Source organism: Neovison vison, chromosome 7 (assembly GCF_020171115.1).
Source record: "Neovison vison isolate M4711 chromosome 7, ASM_NN_V1, whole genome shotgun sequence".
Classification (NCBI taxonomy): Eukaryota; Metazoa; Chordata; class Mammalia; order Carnivora; family Mustelidae; genus Neogale; species Neogale vison.
In genome coordinates, this window is record NC_058097.1 from 172106746 (window position 1) to 172119024 (window position 12279).

At 35.6% G+C, this 12279-nt stretch overlaps 1 protein-coding gene and 1 pseudogene across 2 annotated transcripts in view; both read left to right on the forward strand.

Moving 5' to 3' along the window:
• The window catches only part of ANO3 (anoctamin 3), a 420117-nt gene that overhangs the window by 20526 nt on the left and 387312 nt on the right, over nucleotides 1–12279 (forward strand). The window lies entirely within an intron of this gene.
• LOC122914639 overlaps nucleotides 3172–12279 on the forward strand; it is a 97909-nt pseudogene continuing 88801 nt past the window's right edge.

Below are 12279 nucleotides of genomic sequence, written 5' to 3' on the forward strand. Positions count from 1 at the left end.
GCCTATTACACTGTATTTGCTGATCATTGAGGATGGAAGCTCCCCACAGAGAGCCACAACTCCATAGATCATTTAGTTGTAGAGAATTTAGTGATTTGTGAAATATTAAAATGTCAAAACTAAAAATATTTCCATAAGATATAAAAGTATTATTAACCTTTTTTGAAGGGGAAAAAGTGGTCTAAGGTATTCAAAGCACCTTTTTAAAGACTATTTTGATTAACATTTTAAAAGTTATGTATAAATATTTATTGAGCTTTGTGCATGCACACACACACATACATACATACATATTTAAAAAAAATAGCAGCATGTTTTTGCCTTGGATCTGAATGAGGCAGCAGCCTTGGGTAGAGCTGTCTTGAAATAATATGGTCAAAACAAGAAGGGCATCAAGGCCCATCTTTTGTCTTATATTTTCAGTTTTCTGATTCATTGTATTTTTCATTTTATAGCATCTAAAGAATACATGAGGGGAGTGCCTAGCTGGCTAAATTGGTAGAGCATGTGGCCCTTGATCCTGGGTTGTGAGTTTGAGCACCATGTTAGGTGTAGACATGTCTTAAAAATAAAATCTTGGAAAAATATTAAAAAAAAAAAAAAGGAAAGAATATGTGAGATCCTGAAGTTGTATTCTAATCCTTTGCTTCAATGTAATGGGAATAACTTTGCTCTCACAAGTTCGGTATGATCATTAAGTGACCTGATATGCAAATGCTGGGTAAACTGTAAAAACAATAACTACATAATAAATCATGAACTGATTTGGTTGGTAGGAGTAATTATACTAATAATAATAGCAGAAATTTAATGAGAGTCAACACCAGATGCACTTTACTTTGTACAAAGACTTTTGGTGTTGCTTTATCACAACTGGAGAGCAAATCCTATTTTAGTACACCAATGGATTCTTCTCATATTTCATAGAGGAATTATTATTTTCTTGACAAGGTCATGAGCTGACCTTAAAGGTCAAGTGTGATATGTCTATGATGCAGAGGACAGAAAAACCATGTTTACAGTGGGTCTTAGGATGAGTGAATTGGGCTAAAAATATTCTTTCGAAGTCTAAGGCAAAAAGCTTTATCAACTAGACTAGCCAGTTAAGGAGTTTCCCATACCAAGGGCACCTAAAATCCAACTGACCTTTCTCATTAGTGGTTTTCAAACATTTCTGTATTTGTCCAGAAAGAGAACCAATCTCCAGGTACTGAGATGTCCCTTAAATGAATGTTTGGTGTTCATACCTCCCAGCCACTGAACTCTCAATGATAGTAACACGCTATTCTAATAGGATCTTAACTTTGGGGCCACCTTCCTAGGAATAGTTTTCTCTGTTGGAGCAGGGAAAGCAGAAATACGGCTCTGCTGACCAAACCAATGCACATGCAATCAGGAATTATCTAGAAACAAACACTAAAAGGAGCATGTATGACGAAAGCAAAATGTAAGTGGTGTACACAAAGGTTAAGCATCTACTCTTTTCTGTTGAGATTGGGAAGAAAGCAATTCTGCATTTTCTGAAGAGATAATTGATTTCTGGAAAGTGTTAAGCTTCTAGATTCCAGTTACAACTTGAGCTCTCTTTTCCAACACCTAATGTATGAAGAATCATACAAAATTCAAGATTATAACAATCTCTGTAAGACTGTATCATAGTTAAAGCAGTACCTTTTTGTGGAGGTAGATTTATTTTCTATGGCATTCTGCAACTGAGAATTGAGGACCCTGTTTGTTAAGCAACCATCTACCTCCTCTCTCATTTGATATGGGCTGATCAAGTGCTACAAACGTTGTAGTGTGAATAATATTAACTTATTCTATGTGAATATGATGACAGCTAATGATTAAATAAATTTAATAAATGAATTCATAAACCATTGCCACAGCCAATAAATTATAGCTTCCTCCTTGACTAGAAAGAGTGAATTTATTGATGTTGGTTTTTTATATTCCTAATCTCTGTTAAATATAAATCTCCCTGTGGCCAAAATGGTGGTCTTCTAGTCTTCTAGTCTTCTATCATTCCTCCTTGACAGTTTCTCTCTTGGGAAAAAAATATGTATCTGCTACATACTCATGTGGTATAATATAAACTAGAATAAAATTTTATCTTAATTCAAATTAAATCTCTCAAATATATGTAGTTGCACAAACTTCCCAAGGTCAATATTTGATGTCATTTCTCCTAGACTCACATCTATCTCCATCCAACCATTTCCTAATAAATACTTATAAGGTTATCAGAAATATACAGTAAGCATTTTTATATTAATCAACATTAATTTAGTGGTTATTATATGATATATACAATTCCACTTTCTCTTATGCAGCCAAGTTTTTAATTTTTTTTTTATTTTTTGATAGAGCACATGTGAGCAGAAGAGTGGGGCAGAGGGAGAGGGAGAGAGAATCCCAATTAGGCTCCACACCCAGGGCAGAGCCTGATGCAGGGCTGGATCTCAGAGCTCTGACATCAGGACCTGAGCTAAAATCAAGAGTCAGATGCTTAAGCAACATCACCCAGATGCCCCTATGCAATCAAGTTTTTTGTTTTGTTTTTTTTTTAAAGATTTTATCCATTCACCCGACAGACAGAGATCACAAGTAGGCAGAGAGTCAGGCAGAGAGAGAGGGGAAAGCAGACTTCCGCTGAGCAGAGAGCTCGATGCGGGGTTCGACCGCAGTACCCTGAGATCACGACCCGAGCTGAAGGCAGAGGCTCAACCTGCTGAGCCACCCAGGCGCTCCTGCAACCAAGGTTTTAAGCTATAATGATTTAACCAAATTTTCTATAGTTTCAATTAGGAATACTGTTTATAAAAATACTGTCATTTGAGCAAAATTTTGCACTTTTACTCAACATGTTTCTTACTTCCTCAAATTTTGGACATAATTTGTAAGTTCAGCTTAGCTCTGTGGTTTGAAGAAATATGGGGGAAAATGTGAGAAGAGTTGGATTTTGAATAAAAGTTAATCTTAATAAAAATGAGAAAAGTGGACACAGGCAAATGAGGCAGTGGGGAAATGTATCACCAAATGTGTACCTTTTCTAGACCTAATCAAGACTATTTTCATTTAATAAAAAGTTTTCCTATAAGATAGGAAGTGGATCCTTGGAGTATCTCAAATCCTAGATTGCTGATTCCGGTTAGATAACTTTATAGAGCTATGCTGCTGAATCTCCTTTATGCGTGTCCAATTAGAGCATATTACTCACTTGGTGGTAACTATCCTTTCCTAGATGAGTATGTGGTCATTGAGAACCTTGCTTACAAATCTGCAGGAATTGTAAGGAAAAAGATTAATTCTGAGATTGCAAGAGCTAAAGACAGTATCAGCCTAGAAGTTTCAGGTGTGTGGAACACACATTTAAGATTGTGGAACACAGTCTTAAGAGTACTCTTTTAATAATACAGCTAATCTCAAGGTGAACTTTAGAAAAATTCAAGTTTTCTGCCTTTTTATAAACTAAACTAAATGGTATAATTTGATTGATGTACAAGTTAATAAAGAGGTGAAAATGTTTGTATACCTGAAATGTGTAAAAAAAAAAAAAGGTCTATTTCAAAGAATCAGTCCTATTCATTTAAATTTGCATCTATCTTTCCCTTCAAAGTATGTTACATTTCAATATTTCTTGATTTGATTTCTGTTTGGACTACTGCAAGTTTAATTAGATTTTTTGAATCCAGATTACAATTTAGTTTATTCATATATAGCTTTTAAAAGGAAACTAATTTTAGGTATTCATTCTGAACATTTTTAATTTCCAAAGCTTTTTATAATAAAGGGGTTTTGAAAGAGTAATTTTCATGTATATGACCTTCAGTGCTATACCAGCACACCAATTTCCAAACAAATATTTGTCCCATGAAATAAAAATTTCTATATACCATGGCAGTCTCCTAAATTGGCAAAATAAAGCCAAATGACAAACACCACTTATGTCTAAACCATATAAATATGTCTGTGTATTTATGAATATAACTAACAAAACTGCATTTTTTTCTGTTTTATGTTTGGGGTTAAGGTTTTAAGTGACAGTAGTTGTGAGATAGGCTGGCACGTTTCAGCCATAATGAATTTACAACTGTCACAGTCCATTTTCTGCTTGCCAATGGAGAACTGTTCATTCAAAAGTTAGGCTTGGATTTTGGCAAAAGTATTCCATATTATAACAATAATCTCAACATAGATTTTATCACTATCAACTGACAGCATTTGGATACATGCAGCTCAGTCCAGAGCCGTAATCTCAGAAGTAGTTCGATTCTTCTTTATATTCCATTTTCTACTCAATATCTTCTTGTCCTTCCCTGTCTCAATGTAACATTTTAAAATTAAGTGTCCAGAATAGATTTAGATTATACATCCCATGCTCATGGATTAAAAGAACAAATATTATTAAAATGTCTATACTACCCAAAGCAATCTACACATTTAATGCAATGTCTATAAAAATACCACCAGCATTTTTCACAGAGCTAGAACAAACAATCCTAAAATGTGTATGGACCACAAATAGCCAAAATAATCTTGAAAAAGAAAAGCAAAGCTGGAGGCATCACAATTCTGGGATTCAAATTCTATTACAAAGCTGTAGTCATCAAGACAGTACAGTACTGGCACAAAAACAGACACATAGATCAGTGGAACAGAACAGAAAACCCAAAACTGAACCCACAGCTATATGGCCTGCTAATATTCAACAAAGCAGGAAATATGTCCAATGGAAAAAAGACAGTCTCTAACAAATGGTGTTGGGTAAACTGGATAGCAAGATGCTAAAGAATAAAACTAGACCACTTTCTTACACCATGCACAGAAATAAATTCAAAATGGATGGAATACTTAAATGTAAGACAGGAATCCATCAAAATCCTAGAGGCAAACACAGGCAGTAACCTCTTTAACATCAGCCATAGCAGCTTCTAACTAAATATGTCTCCTGAGACAAGAGAAAAGCAGAAATAAACTACTTCGACTTCATCAAGTTAAAAAGCTTCAGCACAGTGAATCCACAAAACTAAAAGGAACCTTCAGAATGGGAGAAGATATTTGAAAATGACATATGCAAAATAAATAAAGAATTTATCAAACTCAACCCCCCTCCAAATTATCCAGTTAAGAGATGGGCAGAAGACATGAATAGACATTTTTCCAAAGAAGACATAGGGTAACTGACACATGAAAGGATGTTCAACATCACTAGTCTTCAGGAAATACAAATCAAAAACTACAATGGGGTATCACCTTAAACCAGTCAGAATGGTTAAAATTAATAACACAGGAAACAACAGGTGTTGGCAAGGATGTGGTGAAAGGGGAACCCTCTTACATTGTTGGTAGGAATGCAAACTGATGTAGCCACTCTGGAAGACAATACGGAGTTTCCTCAAAAAGTTAAAAATAGGGGGGCACCTGGGTGGCTCAGTTGGTTAAAGCCTCTGCCTTCGGCTCAGGTCATGATCTCAGGTCCTGGGATCGAGCCCCACATCGGGCTCTCTGCTCAGCAGGGAGCCTGCTTCCTCCTCTCTCTCTGCCTGCCTCTCTGCCTACTTGCAATCTCTGTCAATCCTCCTCTCTCTCTGCCTGCCTCTCTGCTACTTGTGATCTCTATCAAATAAATAATTAAAACCTTTAAAAAAAAAGGGGGGGGGCGCCTGGGTGGCTCAGTGGGTTAAGCCGCTGCCTTCGGCTCAGGTCATGATCTCAGGGTCCTGGGATAGAATCCCACATTGGGCTCTCTGCTCCACAGGGGGCCTGCTTCCCTTCCTCTCTCTCTGCCTGCCTCTCTGCCTACTTGTAATCTCTGTCAAATAAATAAATAAAATCTTTAAAAAAAAATATTTTTAAAAAAAGTTAAAAATAGAACAACCCTATGATTCAGCAATTGCACTACTAGATGTTTACCCAACGATGCAAAAATATTGATTCAAAGGGATACATGCATCCCAATGTTGAAAGCAGCATTATCAATAATAGCCAAATGATGGAAAGAGCCCAAATGTTCATAAACTAATGAATGGATAAAGAAGATGGGGGATGGAGATATATATATATAATGGGATATTACTCAGCCATCAAAAACAAAAGAAATCTTGCCGTTTGCAACCATATGGTTGTAGCTAGAGAGTATAATGCTAAGTGAAATAAGTCAGTCAGAGAAAGAAAAATACCATAAGATGTCACTCATATGTGGAATTTAAGAAACAAAACAGTTGAACATAATGGGGGAAAAAAGAGAGGCAAACTAGGAAACAGACTCTCAACTACAGAAAAAAAAAAAACAAACTGATTACTGGAGGGAAAATGGGCAAAGGGATGGATTAAATGGGTGATGAGTATTAAGGAGTATTTGAGCACTTGTGGTGAACACTGGCTGTCATATATAAGTGATGAATCACTAAATTCTACACCTGAAGTGAATATTACACTGTATGTTAACTGGAACTTATTTATTTATTTAAGATTATATTTATTTATTTATTTGACAGAGATCACAAGTAGGCAGAGAGGCAGGCAGAGAGAGAGGAGGAAGCAGGCTCCCTGCTGAGCAGAGAGCCCAATGTGGCCATCCCAGGACCCTGAGATCTTGACCTGAGCTGAAGGCAGAGACTTAACCCACTGAGACACCCAGGTGCCCCAAGTTAACTGGAATTTAAATAAAAACTTGAAAAATAAAAAACAAAAACACCTTTAAAAAAAGAAAAAGGAAAAAGTATGGTATATTCACAAAATGAAAGCAGTATCAAAATAAAAATTAATAAAGAATAAAAAAAAAACCAGAGTTTGGTTTATAGAAAAGTTCAGGAAATAATATAGAGAATTCCCTATATACACCAACCTGGTTTTCCCTATTATTAACATCTTGCATTAGTATGGCACATTTGTACAAGGAAGAAACCAGTATTCATTTATTATTATAAACTAAATTCCATACCTTATTCAGTTTTCCTTAGTTTTTTTTACCTGTAGTCCTTTTGTTGTTTCAGCACCTTATTCATATAATACCACCTACTTTTATGTGTCATGATTCTTTAGGCTCCTCTTGATGGCAACAGTTTTACAAATTTTCCTTCCTCCAACTTTGAGTACTGGTCAGGTATTGTTGAAAGTCCCTCAGCACGTGTTTGTCCTATTCTTATCTCATATTTAGATTGGGATCATGTGTTTCGGGCGGGGTAGACCACAGAGGTAAAAAGTCATTTTATCACATCATTTCACAGGTTCCTACTTTCCACATGACTTATGACTGTCCTAATTGTCATAATTGAGCTGACTAGAGTAGTGTTTATCAGGTTCCTCCATTATAAAGTTATTTTTTTCTCTTTACCATAGTGTACTCTTCAAAAGGAACTCACTGCATACAGCCCACACAAGGAGTAGAGGGAATTATGTTCTACCTCCTTGAGGGAGTAGCATCTGGATAAATTATTTGGAATTCTTCTACATAGGATACTTAATGTTTTCTCCCATTTGTTTAGATTTTTATTTATTTTTATCAATATGGACACACGGATACCCATTTTATACTTTGGGTTTTAACATAGTATTACTTAGTTGCTCAAATGTTCCAGCTTTGGCCATTTGGGGTTGTTTTAGTGGTTTCCTTGTTGCTTTGATATCTCACTATCATGCTGACTTATTTTTTTTCCCCTGATGAAATGCTCTTTACTTTTGAACAATACAAGATATTCCAGGATCATCTTGTATATTTCTTCCCCAGTCCTACAGGAAGCCATTTCTCTAAAAATTCTGTTTTTTTTGTGTGTTTGTTTCTTTTTTATTCAAGAAAGGTATTCAAAACCAAGATCAGGGCATTAGGTACGGTTATTGGTATTGTGATATCATTGCCTTTGGGCTCTTTCTGATGAAAAAACAATGAAATATATGTGTGCATAATGACCTGTATATAAACATATATCTATACATATTTCTTTGAGCAACTACCTCTGTCTATATTGAATGGAATATGAGTTCAAACTGATATATGTGACTCCAGTCCATTACCACATGATCATTATTGTCTCCTCTCTTGTTTATAATACTCTACTCTCAACAACGAGAAACTTGACTCCCACCATCTACCTTTTATATTTCAATTGCAGTGTACAGTGTGCACAGTTACCAGAATTGCTAATCCTCATCAGAAATGACTTTATCAAGTAGAATACAACCTTTATATATAATCACTTGTCTTTACTATTGCCAGATTCCATCCTTATACATAATCTCTTGTTTTTAGTCTTACAGATTCCATCTCTTTCTAAACTTACTTGGTTCACCAATATTTTCTCCCACTCCCCGCAGCTAAATGGTTTCATATCTTTGCGATACATGGAAATGGCTTCGTCACCTTCTGCCTTCTCTCCTTAAATACCCTGACTACCTAAAGTATTTTTTAATTTGTTTATATTACGGTTTGCTTTTTGTGTCACAGAAGTCCTAAAAGTTTAAAGAAATGTGTAGTGTTATGTATCATGTGTCATGTATCATGGCAGTATCATAATAGTTTCACTGTCTTAAATATCACCACGCTGTACTCATGAACCTCCTCCCTCCTCAATGCACGGCAACTACTGATCATTTTTACCATCTCTCTAATTTTTCCACATAGAGAAATATCATGTAATTTGGAATCATCCTTGCAGCCTTTTCAGATTGGCTTCTTTGATCCACCAACATGCATTAAAGTTTTATCCACATCTTTTTGTGGCTTGATGCCTTATATCATTTTATTGCTGAATGATATGTGGACCACGATGCGTTTAGCCACTCACTCACTGAAGGCCTTCTTGAATGTTTCTAGTTTGGGGTGATTTTGAATAAAGCTACTAAAACTTTGACCTGCAAGTTTTGTATAGACATAAGTTTCCAATCAGTTTGGTAAGTACCTAAGAACGTGACTGTTAAATTATACAGTAAGGTTATGCTTAGCTTTGAATTCAGTGGCCAGACTATCTTCCGAACTGGCTATGTCAGTCTGCATGCATTCCCAACAGCAGAGACTGAGAGAGCTCCTGCTGTTCTGCATCCTGGTCAACAATTCCTACTGTTCCTTTTTTTTTTTTTTTTTCTACATTAAAGTGTATGGTGGTATTTAATTGCTGTTATTTTATTTACAATTCTCTAATGACCAGATGTTTAACATTGGTCCTATGCCACCTGGACATCTTTGATGAAGTGTCTGTTAGATTTTTTGCTTGGTTTTTAATTGTGGTGGTAGTTTCCCTATTGTAGGGTTTTTAAGGATTATTCTAGATTGCATATACAAGTCCGTCTTCAGATACTGGTTTTGCAAACATTTTCTCCCAATCTGTGGCTTCTCTTTTCCTTAACAGTGTCTTTTTGGGGGTAAGAGTTTAATTTTAATAATAACATCCAACTTATCAATTCATTTTTCTTCTTCTGTGTATGGCACTTTTGGTATATCTAAAAACCCTTACTAAAAAAATTAAAATTAAAAATTAAAAATCCCTTTCTAGACCCATGATCATATACATATCCTCCTATATTATATACTAAAAGGTTTATAGTTTTTGTATATTTTACATTTAGTCTATAATCCATTTAGAGTTAAATGGATTTTTTGGGAACAACATCAGACTCTGTCTAGATTACAAAGAGGGGATGAAAACTTTGGAGCAGTGCTTGAATGCAGGAAAGGGAATTTAAAATCAATCAACCTCTCTTTCTTTCTCTCAATCTATCTCTGTCTGAACTTCAACGAGTATGAATGTCTATATATGTTCCTAAGAGGCTGAGTTAAAAATGGCCTCTGCCATGTGATGTGCTTTCAAATGGGCATGCGGGAAACACAAAGTAAAGATTAGGGAGTCATAGTGAGAGATCATAGACTCTAGACTCATACATCCTGATTAGAATCCCAAATCTATCTCTTACCAGCTAATTGGCTTTGGGCAAGTTTTATGTAGCCTTTTGTATATGGGTTTCTCTCTCTGTGTGAGGATAATAGTATTAATACTTATTCATAGAAATGAGGTAAGATTAAATTAGTTAGTATTTGTTAATTGCTCAGAACAAAATCCAGGACATATTACATACAATAAAAAGTATTTTTAAAGTATTTAAGAAGTAAATGCAAAAAAAAAAAATTTTTTTAAGATTTTATTCATTCTTTTGAAAGAGAGAGACAACACAAACATGGGCAGCTGCAGAGGGAGAGGGAGAAACAGACTCCCCACTGAGCAGGGAGCCTGATGTGGGGCTCAATCCCAGGACCCTGGGATCATGACCTGAGCCGAAGGCAGATGCTCAACCGGCTGAGCCATGCAGGTGTCCTGTATATGCAAATTTAGATTCAAATTACCTCTAGATATTTGTTACTGTTGAGGTTTTTTTTTTTTTTTTAATTTTTTTATTGTAATTCTTAAAAATTAACAGAAATTTGGTGTGTGTGTGTGTGTGTGTGTGTGTGTGTTGTGTATATTCTTTCTGAATGACTGGAGTTAGGTGGGGGGGTGTCTGTGTTCATGCCTGGATCAGAATGTTAAGTGGACAATGTCATCTCCGTTGTGACCAGTGTGATAATTATAGTTATTGAACTGTGGGAGGAGAATCTGGGTACAGCCATAAAACCATAGTTCTATGCTTCAAATACTCCTGCTATAAGGAAACTTCTTCAATAACTTTAATATTTCTGAAATTTAATTTAGTCATTATTTTCAGTAAGTGAAGTAGGCATAATTATATATTGCAACCAGGTCTGAGTGCTGACCCTGGGAAGAAGAATAACCAGAGACATGGCATTGTAGCTGTGCTTAGTGGTATTAATAATAAGATGATCTTCTCTTGGAGCCATCTTAAACCCTTGCCGATTGCTTTTTTCCTCTACATTCTATTTTAAATGTGCAATCTTTTGAATTTTTCTCTTCTGTATTTTCCCATGCTAGTTCCTACTTTAATTTGACCAACAATATTTCAACTTAATTCGTTACACTCATTCTCCCAGGGTTCTGGTCTGCTTCCTCACTTCTTTCTTAGATATTATCATTATCCAGTCAAACTGCTGATTCTTTGTCCCAAGCAATGCTTCAAATCAGTGTCCAGCTTACTGCAAATTCATATTTGTCGAAGAGCTTTACTGATTTGAACTCCCTGAAAGGGCAATATTAATAATCCGTATTATTATGTAAATTAAAATGCAAAGCTTTTAAAGAGTAGTAGAGCTCTAGACTATTAAAAACTTTTCATTTTTTATTTTTTTGAAGATTTTATTTATGTATGTATGTATGTATTTATTTATTTATGTGAGAGAGGGAGAGAGACCACAGCATGAGCAGGGGAGGCAGACTCCCTCCTGGGCAGAGAACTGGACAAAGGGCTCCATCTCAGGACCCTGAGATCATGACCTGAGCTGAAGTCAGATGCTTCTTAAGCGACTGAGCCACCCAAGTGCCCCTAAAATAGTTAACTCTTTAAAGAAAAAGGTATGTAAACTTATAACCTCAGAACACGGCACTGACATATTTTTATATGTGAAAGAAAAGGCGGAGAGCTGGTGTCCTGCTAAGTGATGGTTTCAGTCATAATTATGACTGAAGTTGTCAAGTTGTCACCTTAAATTTAAACCCTTGTGCTTGATCTGCTAGATCAAGGCTCCTCCACCTTGGCCAGAAAATTCTTTGAGGTAAGTAGTTTCCTTGCTCATTGTAGACTATGCAATGGCATCTCTGGCCTCGACACATGAAATGTTAGTAGAACCTTCCACCAGCTGTGACAGACAAATCTCTAGGCATTGCCAAATATCCCATGTGCTCAAAATTGCCCCCAGTTGAGAACTAAAGCACTACACATTTAAAACATTCTTTTCCAGAAGATCTTTAAACCCATGGGAAAAGATATGGTGAGATGGAGAACTGTAAAGTAAATATGAGTTAGAAATTTGGGCAGAACTTCAAAGAATTATATTAAAGTTTTTATGTTATCTGAGCCTGCTTAATCATTCCATTTTGTACTTGGTGTTTGTTTTATTTGAGTAGAAATCTTGAGTAAATAGCAGTGCAAGAGGGATCATATCTTGTTTTTATTATGGTAAAATAAATAAAACTCTTTTCCTTGGGATCTCTTAGTTTTTGTTTTCTTTTTTCATGAATCCTTTGTTCAAGATACAATATTGCTGAATATTAAACCAGAAATAAACAAAAGATAATACCTGATTCAAAGCAACTAACCAGATATTTGGAGCTCAAGAGGAAAACTGCAGTGCTAACATCCATATCTGATTGCTTATACTTATACTTAAGCCACTGA